Below are 14,946 nucleotides of genomic sequence, written 5' to 3' on the forward strand. Positions count from 1 at the left end.
CTTTAACACTAACACAGTCACAGTCTCTTTAACACAGTCACAGTCTCTTTAACACAGTCACAGTCTCTTTAATACAGTTACAGTCTCTTTAACACAGTTACAGTCTCTTTAATACAGTCACAGTCTCTTTAACACAGTTACAGTCTCTTTAATACAGTCACAGTCTCTTTAATACAGTCACAGTCTCTTTAATACAGTCACAGTCTCTTTAACACAGTTACAGTCTCTTTAACACAGTTACAGTCTCTTTAACACAGTCACAGTCTCTTTAACACAGTTACAGTCTCTTTAACACAGTCACAGTCTCTTTAAAACAGTCACAGTCTCTTTAATACAGTCACAGTCTCTTTAACACAGTTACAGTCTCTTTAACACAGTCACAGTCTCTTTAAAACAGTCACAGTCTCTTTAACACAGTCACAGTCTCTTTAAAACAGTCACAGTCTCTTTAACACAGTCACAGTCTCTTTAATACAGTTACAGTCTCTTTAATACAGTCACAGTCTCTTTAACACAGTTACAGTCTCTTTAATACAGTCACAGTCTCTTTAACACAGTCACAGTCTCTTTAACACTAACACAGTCACAGTCTCTTTAACACAGTTACAGTCTCTTTAATACAGTCACAGTCTCTTTAACACTAACACAGTCACAGTCTCTTTAACACAGTTACAGTCTCTTTAATACAGTCACAGTCTCTTTAACACAGTCACAGTCTCTTTAACACAGTCACAGTCTCTTTAACACAGTTACAGTCTCTTTAATACAGTCACAGTCTCTTTAACACAGTTACAGTCTCTTTAATACAGTTACAACCACAGGCACTGACAGAGACAGACTTCCTCCCTTTATATGCAGTTAATCTGATGGGATTCACCTGCAGTATTTCATGTTTTCACCTCTCACTCTCTGCTCCATACAAGGGGCACTGGCCTCTTCTGCTTAACAAATAGATGAGTGCAGTTTTGACTACTTTGACGACACTTATTGTTCAGATACTTTGTCGATGTTTGTAAAGGATTCGCGATGGCGTCTTTATAAAGACTCTGTTTGTTTACATATAACTCCCCCACTGTCAGCTCACACCATGGGCAAAATCAGCCCTCAGAGACCGAAGAGAAAGGACCACACCGCAATGTGTGCATGCGCATTTGTACGCGTCACAATAAGGCTTAAGATCAACAAATCCACAGAAAGGGCTCTGTAAACGGAGCTGCTCTCTCAGAACGCACTGTTACCGTGCCGACGGTCATCTGCGAGGGAGAGAGGGAAGGCCGAGACAGAGTGTTGACAGACATCGTGACAAAACACACGCACACACATACAAATTCCCGCACACGAGCATACACACGGCCACACAAACACGTGTAGGCACACGCACGTAAAAACAGGACAGGAAATCATTTCGCCCACTCTCTCTCCCTGCTCCCACAGGAAAGAAAGCTTTGTTGAACTACAGAGCAGCTCTGCTAGCGCTAACTATAGTAACCCCATGGCCCCCTGCCCGCCCCCTTATGTTTTGGCCCCGCCCCATTACATGGTTTTTACGGGAAAAGGCTGTGAACAGGAGAACACACATTCTCCTCCGCAGAGACACACGGTCACCTCTCTAAGGTCAGACCACACCCCTCACACTGGAATGTGTGGCCTCTCTTACTGGGCTGGGCACTGGGATCCAGGGTGAGAGAGGCACTTAATTCAACTTAATGGGCTTTTCTCTCTTTATGCAACTCACTGTTCCATCTCTCTCTCTCTCTCTCTCTCTCTCACACACACACACACACATACACACAGCTACACATGTGTGTGTGTGTGCGTGGGTGTGTGTTTAGAGAGATGAATGAGTCTCACTCACATTTGTTTATAGACAGAGGGAAAATACATTGGATTGTAGATTGATGTCAATGAATTTTGACTTACAAATTTGAGGAGATTTCCCACGCCAAACATGGAACAGCCTTCAGTGTTGAGCGATAAAAGGAACAAAAATATTCAGACCTAGCTTTTCAGAAAGGCCATGGTAGAGGACGCATCGCTCAGACACAGCTGACCAGTATGAAGCAGTGCTATGGAGTCGTGGAAGCAATTGATGGGTTACTGGAGTCGGAGTCTGTAAAAATATATCATTAACTGAGGAGTTGGAGTCAGAGTCGAAGGTTTCGCGTACCAACTCCACAGCCCAACTGATCACGTTGGCAGTGGTGAAATGCCTTGTGTATTGTGTGCTTTCAGTCAAAAGAGGAAATATAATTAGACTGATTAGAAAAAGAGGAGTTAGTGGTACCATAAATTGAGGAGTCAGAGTCGGAGTCGGAGTCGAAGGTCTTTGTGTACCGACTCCACGTCCCTGGTATAAATGACAAACACTGTTGAGCTGCGCGGCCTGCCAAAGTCATAGCAACACTCCCATCTGGTGGCCAGGCATATATCTCAACTAGCCTCCCGGTTTCCTAGTCTCCTATCCTCTGCGGGCAAGCATGTCCCCAGCCTGGTCTCCTGCCCTCCGCCAGTTTAAACACATACACAGCCACAGTACGGATAACTTTTGTAGAGAAAGAGAGAGGGGGGTGGGGGGCAGGGAGAGAGAGAGAGAGAGAGAGAGAGAGAGAGAGAAGGATGGAGTGGGGACATTTGTTTCACACACCATCACAAAAAGGGTACACACACATAAGCACACACACACACACACACACATACAAGAGTGTCTGCACTCGCACACAGACACACACACACATACACACATACACACGCACATGCACACGCACAGGCACACACACAAGCACACATGCACACGTACACAGACAAAAACACACACAAACACACACACACCCACACAAACCACACTCACATGCACACACACAAAGACATACGCACACAAACCACACTCACATGCGCACACACACACACACACACGTGCACACACGCAGGCAGCCTCCTGGATTCACCACTTGTGGTCTGCGTATCGACAAACCATAATCAGCGACAGAGAGAGAGAAAGAGACCAGGATCTTCCACGCAAACACGCACTTTAAAACCCTAAACGTTCAGCTGTTGACTCAGTTGTTACTGTAAAATAATTGTCATCCAGTGTTTGAACATTCAAACCTGCCATCCTAAAAAGGAGATCTGATCTGATCTGTGTTTGCAGGACAGGGGAGAGTCAGACGGTCATGAGACGCTCCTGAATCTTGACCGTTTTGGTTTGGATGTGGTTTACTCTTACATGAGAGTGGTTAGACAGGCGACTGAATGACGTGTAATGTTTATGGCTGCGGTCAGGGTGCATGAGTAAGAGTGTTCTTGGCTGAGGCCGTGTGCAGTACCTTCAGTCAGCTGTCAAACTGTGATCTCTGTCAGAGGCACGTAATCAGCCCTCACCACCTGTCTCTGCATCACTCCACACTTATTACTCCACTGCCACTGGATCACACACACACACACACACACACCACACACACAAAGACACACACACACCACACACACACACACACCACACATACAGAAGCACTGCTAAGGCCACACAGGTAGCCTGGTGGATGTTTTTATAGCTGAGCCTCAACAAGCCTCTCCTTACGAAGGCAGCGAAACATACCTAGTGTCATACCTAGTTAATCCAGGCACACATATGAAACTTACAATGCTTCTGTGATATATACAAGCAAAAACAAAACATACAGTCAAACACAGCTGTTCTTAAAACACAGGTCTCTGATCCTGAGAGTGACATGCTGGTATAGAGAGAGAGAGAGTATAGAAAGGGAGAGAGAGACAGACCTCTCTGCTCTGTTTTGACTGGCAGACACAGAATGTCTGCATGAGGAAAGAGATCAATGTTTCTCTTTGTTTAACGTCTTTCCTGGAGAACGTTCATGTGTGCTCCTTCTCAAACGTCCAGGAGCGACGTACCCAGACGTAAAACAAACGCAGTCTCGCTGCCGCTGCGTCTCACACAGAGAACACGAGAGGAAACCAAATTGTTTACATGGTCACCTATGACGACGTGTCTTCCACACACAGAGGCATGGAAATTCAAACCTCCTCTCCTCAGCTTTCATTTACCATGACCCCTGACCTTTATTGTGACCTTTTTTTCCTGATAAAGACAATTAGCTCTTTGGCATTTTGATGTGGACTCCTGTTTGACACTGGAGATCAGCTGACCTGTGGCAGAGTTACGCGTTTCTGGAGCAGTATTTTCAAAATAACCATCACTCTAGTTTGCCTGTTATAAATCCTCTTTTCAAAGAAGCAGTTCAGATACTCTTCAGCACATTCAGGTATTCATTTTGAGCTTGTCAGATATTTCCTGTCACAGTGTTAATAACCCTGTGAATGAATGCACAACTCTCTTCTGATGCCAATAGCAGCTTCATTTCCAGTTGACATGAATAACCACAGATGTATTTAGCTTCGTCTTCCAATTGTGAGGCTTCTAAGAAAATAAACCAACTTTCAGAACAGTTTGTTGTTGTTTTTTTATAATAAAAATACCTGAGGAAAAGAGACACAGTTTAACTGAATGGGCTGTTCTATTTCTTACATAAAGGTAACCTCATTCACCACAACAGTCGTGTACACCCATTGTCATGACATTACTTTTTGTAGTTTTTAAAGTCTGTATGGCAGAGACAACCAACTACAGAAAGAGGCAAGATCAGTTTATACAAGTCAAATAATTACATAATTAACTCTGACTGACTTTAACTCAGCAAGCATAGAATCACCCACAACACACTGCAGTTTGTTTGACAAAGACCCGGTCTTCACTTCAGACTGGCAGCAGAAGAAAGTTCTGGAAAGAACATGTTTTTAGAAGGCCTGAGTTCAGGTCAGCAGGGTCACGTGGGGCAGACAGGGTGAAAACTTACGATGAGGATGTTCACACATAGATTCACAGTAAAGAGAAGCTCCTCTCAAAGAAAAAAAAACAAATCATTATTCCTGATATGAATGATCAAACCAGTCTGACAGTGTCAAGAGTAAAGGATCCCAGCACGTCAGTCTGGGCTCTGTATCACGTCCCCCCAGGTAAGGGACGGTCACATGGAACAAAGCCCTGTGGAGTTCAGATGAAGCTTGCACAGAAAACCTGGACAATCAATAGACAGTCACAAAGTACACTCTGAGATTGTTCTGAGAAATCACAACTGCTAAAAAATCAAACAAACAAACAAACAAACAAACAAATAAAATAACGTTTGGTTTCCAAGCCTCTTTTACAGTGAACCATCGTCATTGTTTTCTGTCCTTCGCTTGTTTTTCTCGACCTTATCTGCAGGAATAGTGTGTGTAACAGTGAAAAGCTGATGAGGTGTGATAAGCTTGCTCTGAATCTGCAGACAGCTTTGCGTGATAACAGTTTTGCATGTTTTTTTGGGGTTTTTTCTTGCAAACCACTTTCACAGGCCATGTCTACATCCACTCCGATTAAGGGATTCATGTCACTCTGTGTTACTCTGTCTAGTGTCATTCATATCACTCTGTGATAGTCTGTCTAGTGTCATTCATATCATACTGTGTTACGCTGTCTAGTGTCATTCATATCACTCTGTGTTACTCTGTCTAGTGTCATTCATATCACACTGTGTTACTCTGTCTAGTGTCATTCATATCACACTGTGTTACTCTGTCTAGTGTCATTCATATCACTCTGTGTTACTCTGTCTAGTGTCATTCATATCACTCTGGGTTACTCTGTAACAGTCACACCAACTGACCCTGCCACCTGGGCAAATGTAGGTCCACCCACACCATGGCAGGCCTTATGTTCCTCAAGTTATTCTAAGACTCAAAGTTTGTCGTGTTGTTACGGTGCAGTATATGCTCAACTAATGCCTATGTGGTCTTTTCTGGGACATCACAAATGTTAGATCAACACTGGTCGACAATGCATTTCTTTGTCCTCTTGAATGCACAGTAATTAGAGAAAGACTGGGAGACACCGTGTGCAAATGAACATGTGTACGCTGTGAATGTGAAGCATTACTGGAAATCGTGTGGCATTCTAAGCACACACAAGCCACCAGGCATCGAGCGAGCCTTAGTCGATTAGCAGTGACCCAGCTCAAGTTACATACAGGATCACACCCAGGGTAGGTCACAAACACGGGTCAGGGCCAACACAATGACAACACGTGTGTTATAATTACAGTGTGGGGGAGCACATTCTGCTCTACTCCAGGATCAGAGTGTGACTCCAAAGTCTGCCTCTCATGTATATATATATGCATTACATATATCAATATGCAATCGCTCTTCTGTCTCACAGTACGCTAGAAGTTCTTCCATTCAAGTGAGTTCTTCGCATACCACAGTGACCTACAGTGGTTCTTCATCCAGCCCACTGGGATTAATGGTTTCTAATTAAATCTTTGTAATGTGGTGGCTCAAACTTTTAGCTTTAGCTTTTTTGGGGGGGGGTTTTGTTTTTTGTTTTTTTAAACTAAGATCTTAGAAGTGTTTTTCACTGAATATTCTAGAATGGAATTGAGTATGGAATTGAATGTATTACATGCTCCAAATGTTTTTACTTAATCAGTCTCAAAACAGAGGACTCATCTGAACCTAACGGGTTCTTGTAGCAGCCTAGTTAGGCCTCTATGTTATCTTGTTATGAGGCTGGACTTTAGGCCTGCCAATTAGACCCCAAAAGTAAGAGAGGTCTTTCAGCAGTGGAGTCTTTCTATCAGCACAGGTAATGGAAAGTTCTGGTTGATAGGCACACGCATTTGAAGATGAACGATAAGTATTGTTTATGTCGGAGGTTAAGTCCTCGTCTGGCACAGTTATGGTTTTTGAGGAACTCTGAAGTTGTTTTCAACGACACAGTTCTCCTTAATCAAAAAGATCTAACCATTTGCTTTCCTGTGGTTCAGATCAACAGCTGACAGCTTGCGCTTGAGTAAGTTTCATAATCAGAAAACCTTCACTGGTTAGTCATTTCTAGAGTTTCCACCTCACCGTGTAAAACCTTTTATTAAAGGCATGAAAAGCAAACATTATCAGTTTCATGGTATGGAAACTGGGGATAAACCCTTCACAGTTCAAATTTGAACTTTTCTTTGGCTCCCACTAAGGCTTGGTAAGGAAAGAGAGCACAATTCACAGGCCTGCCCCGGATCAGTGACATCAGACCATGAGCCAGACTCCCTTACAAGTGAGTTACAGGCTCAAAGTGACAGCACAGTTGTCCATACATCTCTTTAACTACCAACCCCAACGTAACAACCCCATTCGTAGTCTTTTTATTCTAAGACGACATACTGTTAAAAACATATCAGAGACATTATATTAACACAATCAGCTGTAACATAAATGTCATAGGTGATTTTAAGAGCAGGATAAGGCCGAGAGATGCACTGAGGTTTTTGTAAGAAAATATTACAGTTTACTAGAACCGTCATCGTAAGGGCAAAGTTTGCCCTAACTTAACCAGCTATAACTTTCAAGAACTCTGGTTTCTGTAGCATTTTTTTTTTTATCATAAAAATGTTCATCAAGCCCTAGTGGTTCCAAAAAGAACCGTAATCTGAAGTAATAGGCCTTAATTGTTGTTCATCTTTGAACTTTCAGTTTTTTAGATTGCAGACATTTGTCCAAACATCGATGCAACCCTACACAATCAGAGTGGGCACGTAAGAACCCCTTTTCCCTGCTGTTTTGACTGGTTTGGTTTTGGCTGGTTTTCTGCTGTTTTGGTGATGTTAATTCCTCTGTAACGGTAAGGCCTATGTGATAAGCTCTGTCTTCTCTCTGACCCCACTTATAGAGCTGTCAGAGCTCAAATCTAACTGACCGTAAAACGTCAATGTTTTCAGAGCTCTGCCTCACTTAACCTGCCTGCTTCATGTTTCCAGCATGATTTTCATTCCTGCACAGCAAGCCAGCAGCCCACAGCATAGACAGGGCCTCTCCCACCTGCCAGTCCACTCTAGGTCAGGAATATTTATTACCTTTATGATCTGAACTTTTATGACTACGAAAACAGTCAGACAGTAAGTGTATGAGGACTGCAGCAGTAGGACAAAACAATCCCATTGTGCCTCACAAGGATGAGGTCGCTTAGTTTGGATCAGGAGAACGTCAGTGTGGGTGTGGGGGTTTTGGCACATCAGCTAAAGAGATAACACATTCGACAAAATCATTTCCCAATATCAACAGTGCCCCCCCCCCCCCCTTCCTTATCCAACACCAACAAGGCTCAGGTATTGACTCTGTGCTACTGTGAATCATCACCAAGAATGTGTGTGTCTGTGTGTGTGTGTATATGTGTGTGTGTGCATGTGAGTGCGCACGCGCACGAGTGTGTGTGTGTGTGTGTGAGTGAGTGAGTGTGCACATGCATGTAGTCTGCATTTCATTACCTTGCATTTTTCAGACACGCCTCACACTTGCCTCTCACTCACATTAAAACGACTTCTAGTTCTAGAAGTACAAGACCAGCACTCAAAGCCTGAAATTCCATTACCATACCCCAAGAATTTCTCACATTCTCACACCGAATTCCTTTGTAAATACTTACAAAATTCCACTTTGGTGGAATGTGGAAGTGTGCAGGTCTATCCATTAAAAGCAGTGAAGAACCAATCAGCCAAAGCTATCTGTCCCAGCTTGTTATGACCTTTGGCAGAATCTGGAGAAAAAACTTGGGTGTTTCTTCCTGTGTGTGTGTGTGTGTGTGTATTCAGAGTAAATGCAGCATGTCAAAGGGGCTGGGGGGCTGGTGTGAGGTGGGCTGGGGGGAATTTATGGCCTCCTTCATCTTCTCTGGAGAAAAACAACTTCCTCCCCAAAAATGAGTTGCATGCAGTCAGTTCGTTGGTTCGTTCTGGCCTGCTCTTCTGTTGCACTAATTATACCATTTTTCAATGGCTTTCCCCATAGCTGAGTGAAGTCACAAGAAAAGAGTGACCCACAAACAACAGCAAAGCCAACATTCTGTGAAAATGTGATGGATTCTGTGAGGGTGCTACTCTCTGTCCAGCTCTGTGACAGGTTTTGAGTGACTACAAAGGCGCCCGGCAGGAATTTTCTGGGGGGTCTCCCGGTTGCCAAGTACCGAACACACACACACACACACATACACAGACACCCTTTGCCAAGTATCAGAAAGCCGACAAGAAAATCCCAGTCGAAAGAAAAAATGTCAACAAAAATTCTGTATAATGATCACATTCATCAAATATACAAAGAGGCCGAACTGAATCAGTTGGAGAGAAGACATTATGTGTAGCTCATGCAAAGGACTACAGCGAACTGACATAGTTAGACTGGGCCTGCTTCCACAGAAAAAAAAGAGTCAACACCCAACTCTGGCAAAATACAGTTGCCCTCAGCTGCAATCTATCATGTGACCTGTCATTCCATCCTCAAAAGTACTAACTGCTGAACTACAGTGACTATATGAGAGTATATTAATGGCTTCAGTAACCTATTGTCTTGTGTTGACAGAGTCTTTGTGAAAGAGTTTCTGCACCAGCGAGCCAATCATGTCTCGAGAGCATGTTCTTGCAAGAGCCTTGCTTTATGCTCCAGAAACAATCCTTACATATACAAATACAAATATCAGATTTCAAATGACGGATCTGTTTTAGAACAAAGCTATTATAAAAGACCACCGTCCATTAACACCGCACGCAGTTTTTAAATCAAAATCAAATAACTGGCAAACATCTTGACACCCACTGACCTATAATTTTCTTTTAATCAACTCGAGCGTGGGTGCCGGGGTATTAAGGAAAATGATCCACGCCATCTAAATCCTGTCTCATTCATCCAAGCCTCCCGTGACCGAGAATGTGGAGACCTGAACCTTACAGTCTTTTGTGCTGTCTTTCATAGCGCTTACTTACTTACAGCACATCACAGGCAGTTTGAACTGCACCCACTTACATGTAACATTAGAGGATAGTGGTTTTTTCCCGCTCTAATCTAAGAGTCAGTCTGGGTGAGACTCTCTGAGAGAGCTTAATGAAAGTGTATCAAATGTCTATCAGGGCTTTCTTTAGACTCTGAAATGACACACTGAAATGCATTGACATATCAAGTATGGGATTAGAAACTCCCTTCTGACAGCTGCCCTCCAGAGATCACCAGAAGACAGGAGCATCTTAGCCTGTGCTACATTCTGCAGAGTTGAGACAGAGAGATCAGTGAAGTCAGACAGCCAGGCGGATATTCAGTTCTGAATTCTAATACAGACCACCCCTTGTCTTGTCTTCATTAAGACCCACAGAGACATGCAGACAAGCTTGTGCGTTCACATTCTGAAGATCTGTTCTCCTCTTTACTGGACCTCTCACTTTACAGAATGACCTCTCTCTCTCTCTCTCTCCGTTGTCCGAGAGAGCAGACACAGGTAACCAATGGCAGAGGTTCAACACCATGCCCACAGAAGCAAATGAACGATAAAACATCCACAGTCTCCCCTCATACCTGTCTAGTCGTATTTGTCGATGTCATCTTTTAAACATTCATTTTACAGAGTCTTGTTTTATGGTTATGACACTGCAGAGCGGATGATATGATTTTGATCTTAATCAGAAACAGTGATTTGTGATTTGATTTTTTTTTTTCTCTCTCTTTTTCTTTTCATACATTGTTGTTTTGTCTCGATGACTGTCCATGACACAATCTCAAAAAACATAACAGATTAATAGGTCACAACATGTCTTTGACACAGACGACACACACCACAGTTCTTTTATTCTCAAATCGCAGGTAAAACTCTTCCTGTCAAAAAGAAAGAGAGAAAGAAAGAAAGAAAGAAAGAAAGAAAGAAAGAAAGAAAGAAAGAAAGAAATCAGCTAAAAGTGAAGCAGTATACCGGAGCCAAGTTCACTGAATGGTTTCTAACAACATGTTAGCATTTGACTTATAAGCAGGAAATAAACACGTAATCTTTCCCCTTAGGCTGAACTGCTTTGAACATAGAAAGTGTTTCAGAGAAATGAGGCTGAAATAAATTAGTTCAACCACTCAACGCTTTAATAACTTTCATGAAGTAAAATGCAATAAACACAAAGTCACCCCCAGTGATCCAGCACACTCAGGGACAGGTCCGTGACTGTTTCAGAAGGTTAACATAGGGTCATGTGTGCACATAGCTGCCAAAGTCAAAGGAAGCACTTGAGTTAGAGATGGCCACAAAAAAAAAAAAAAAAAAAAAAAAAAGCCAAAACACTCCTCCAAAACAGTACCGGGTGCTTGCATAAGCAATTAACATGATGTATGAGATGTGTGTCAGAAACACTGGGCAGGCACCTTTGCCTGTTATTTTGGTAGCCATGGTAAAGGAGAGGGGATCTCAGTGATTTTGAGAGAAGCATGAAAACAATGCAAACCACTGGCAGTTTGAGCCTTCAGCCAGCAGACCTCAACCAGACTCTTAGACTGTGTTTTCCCAGCACCATTGACACAACAACCAATGATGAAACTAGTCATGGAATAATGTAGGTGTTTCCTTTCTTTTGGCATTTACCTGTAGTTCATAAAGCATTAAAAAAAAAATCTGACGGGAGGCTTGGAGAGGTGAGGTCTGAAGGCAGAGAGTCGCTGCAGAGACAACACACAGTGGCCACACTGTTTTTCTTTGACCAGCAGGAGACTGGAATGTCAGGAGGGATTGTGGGTAAATTTCACTCTGCTACATACCTTATCAGATAATTACAGGGAGGAGGGGACACCCTGCCAGCAGTGTGTCACTCTGAGCAGTGTGTGGAGAGAATGAGGAGGAGAACAGAACAAATCAGAGAGAGAGAGAGAGAGAGAGAGAGAGAGAGACGGGGTGATGGAGAAACGACAAGAACAAGGAATATGCACGTCAGCGTAAACAAGTAACTGTTAAATTTGGAGAGAAAAAAAAAACCCTAGTCAAAAAATCCTCACTCTCACAAATGAGCTAATGTGTCAACTCTTAATCAATCCATTGTCATCTTTTGTCAGAGAGAGTGTGGGTGGGAAGAGACACACAACATGAGAAGAAAGTCAAGACCTGTAGTTAAAGACAGTGCCTTGGGAACTCTTGATCTCCGTGAAGCAGTAAATCAGGTAGAGAAGACCAATATTTGACAGTGTTGAGGGCTCTGGTTTCGCGGGGCCGGTCGTCTCCCATTCGCTCTGCTCGGTGCTTTGGCACGAGCCAGGCAGATAAAGTATCAGCTCTAACAGTCTACCTCAGGCCTTGCTTTCCATAGGATCGTGTTTGAGACTCAGCCAACTCCTGTACTGCCTCTCACAACACATACTACACCACAAACACTAATGTTACTGTATGACTCCAGGGAGGCATTCCTCCATTCAAACTTACACTGCACAAATCACCTCACATTCAACAGCATAATAACAGCCTTCGGCTTAAGAGCCTTAGTCTTTATGCTCACTTCGTTTGACTTTAAAGCCGCTTTATGAAGTCTTTTAGTATTTGGCAGGTAAGACATTGTGAAAACCTGTTCTCATCAATGACCCATAAGCTATAAATCCCTCCTCTTTTTTTTTCTTTTCCTAAGCCTGAAATTGCACAACACTTTTCATTTTCCACCCTCATTTGAAAAAAAAGTGGCATATTATCCTCCAAACAAGGAGAGGATTCAAATCCAGGTGTTGATGGCGTTGGCACGGCGGCTGCATTCTTCAAAAACAATCCTTCACACGCAGAGAAGGGAGGGGTCTCCCGCCCTCGCCTATTCCTTTCCCTCAGTTTCCCCCTCTCTCCGCTCTCAGACTGAGAGACAGACTAACCAACACAGTTTCAGGCTGAGAGACAGACTAACCAACACAGTCTCAGACTGAGAGAGAGATAACGTGGCCCCACAGACCACAGGCAGAGAGAGAGAGAGAGAGAGAGGAGAGAGGAGAGGGGAGAGGGGGGGAGAGAGAGAGAGAGAGAGAGAGAGAGAGAGAGAGAGAGAGGAGAGGGGAGAGGGGGAGAGAGAGAGAGAGAGAGAGAGAGAGAGAGAGGAGAGGAGAGGGAGAGAGAGAGAGAGAGAAGAGGGAGAGAGAGAGAGAGAGAGAGTAGAGGGAGAGACAGAGAGAGAGGAGAGGGAGAGAGAGAGAGAGGGAGCAGGTTGACAAGTTGCGTTTGATCTGCCAGATCAAGGGGCCAAGGGAATTGTTTATGAAGATGGGATCTAAAAATAACATGGGACATTCATCTCTTTGAACAAACACTGGGCCAGGACAGGAAGGGGCGGGGCCATCTCACGCTGGGTCCTCACCATGTTCCTACACCTGACTCCTGTGTTTATCACTGAAAGACCATGGCAACTATTCCTGCCTCATGAGTGGTCTCTTATTGATGGTATAACAGCGCGGTCACCCAAACGCAAGTGAATTTAATGTCTTTGGCGCTGAGAAATCAAAACACCCGGCACTGGCCGCGCTCTGGGCCTGAGTGGGCCAGGACTCTGAGAGAGCACTTCAGTAAAGAGCCTGGTGTGGAACAGTCTGACAGAGAGGAATGTGTCTCACCACACCACTGACACATTCTCCCTGTGTGACCCCAACACACACACAGAGCAAAAAAAATAAATAAATAAATACACCCTCTCTCACATGGCTCATCCAGCAAATCAATGATAAAAACCCGGACCTGGTTGAAGGAGGTTATACTTACACTATGTATAGGTCTCAATGCCAAGTTCACGAAGTCAATGGCCTTGATGTCGATTTATACACAAATTTTGAGCATTTCAGGTTTCCTTAAACACACACACACGCAGTAAGAAACGCGTTGCTTCCTTCTTTTTCTCCTCATGTTGCTCAAAAGGGAACATTTTTTGTCTTTGCAGGTGAGGAAGTGAAGGCAGTCATGTACCTGGGCAGGCAATAAAGATATTTATCCCGGACCTGGTGGAAGGAGGTTATACTTACACTATGTATAGGTGGTTATACATAGTGTAAGGCTTGACAAAATTTAAAAAAAAAAAAAAAAAAACCAACAACAAGCAATGCTTCCATGAAAGACTGGCCCTTGCAGACAGGAAGAAGAATAAGAAATGAGAGATGTGTAGAGGCAAGCAGGGGGCTATAAATCCTGAATGGAGGATTTCTAACTGTACCTTCCCTCTGCCAAAGCTCACCTGCATTATCATGATTATACAAGTACAGTGAAAACACTGACTCAGAGTCTAAGAGTCGCTTCCAGCATTTAGGCATTGTCTCCTCCTGTACACCCAAATCACAACCTTTACATAGGAAACCTTTTTTTTTTCTCTCCCTGGGAACATTTTTGTCGTTGCAGGTGAGGAAGTGAAGGCAGTTGTGTACCAGGCAATAAAGATATTTATAAAGTGCCATGGCATTCAAAAGTAGGTCAAGTGGCCCTGTGTAATCTAGCACAAACACACACACACGTGTAAACAATACTTTATCAAAGGGATACCTGTTAAAGGCAATAAACATTCTTACCTGTGAATCGCTTGTCTCATCCAGGTGTGCCTAGCCCCTCCCAATCCCAAAGCTATACAATCTATACCAATATGTTCCTTTTCCAGGAGTCAATGCAGGAAGAGCTAATATCTCAGTGCCAGGAGTCAATGCAGGAAGAGCTAATATCTCAGTGCCAGGAGTCAATACAGGAAGAGCTAATATCTCAGTGCCAGGAGTCAATGCAGGAAGAGCTAATATCTCAGTGCCAGGAGTCAATACAGGAAGAGCTAATATCTCAGTGCCAGGAGTCAATGCAGGAAGAGCTAATATCTCAGTGCCAGGAGTCAATGCAGGAAGAGCTAATATCTTAGTGCCAGGAGTCAATGCAGGACAAGCTAATATCTCAGTGCCAGGAGTCAATACAGGAAGAGCTAATATCTCAGTGCCAGGAGTCAATGCAGGACAAGCTAATATCTCAGTGGAGATCACTGAGAGAGTGTAGTGCTTCTGAGTAAGGAAAGCAACGATGGACAAAGACATCAGAACCAAACAGACAAACTAACTGTGAACTTCACAACA

The sequence above is a fragment of the Chanos chanos genome, chromosome 10 (assembly GCF_902362185.1).
Source record: "Chanos chanos chromosome 10, fChaCha1.1, whole genome shotgun sequence".
NCBI lineage: Eukaryota > Metazoa > Chordata > Actinopteri > Gonorynchiformes > Chanidae > Chanos > Chanos chanos.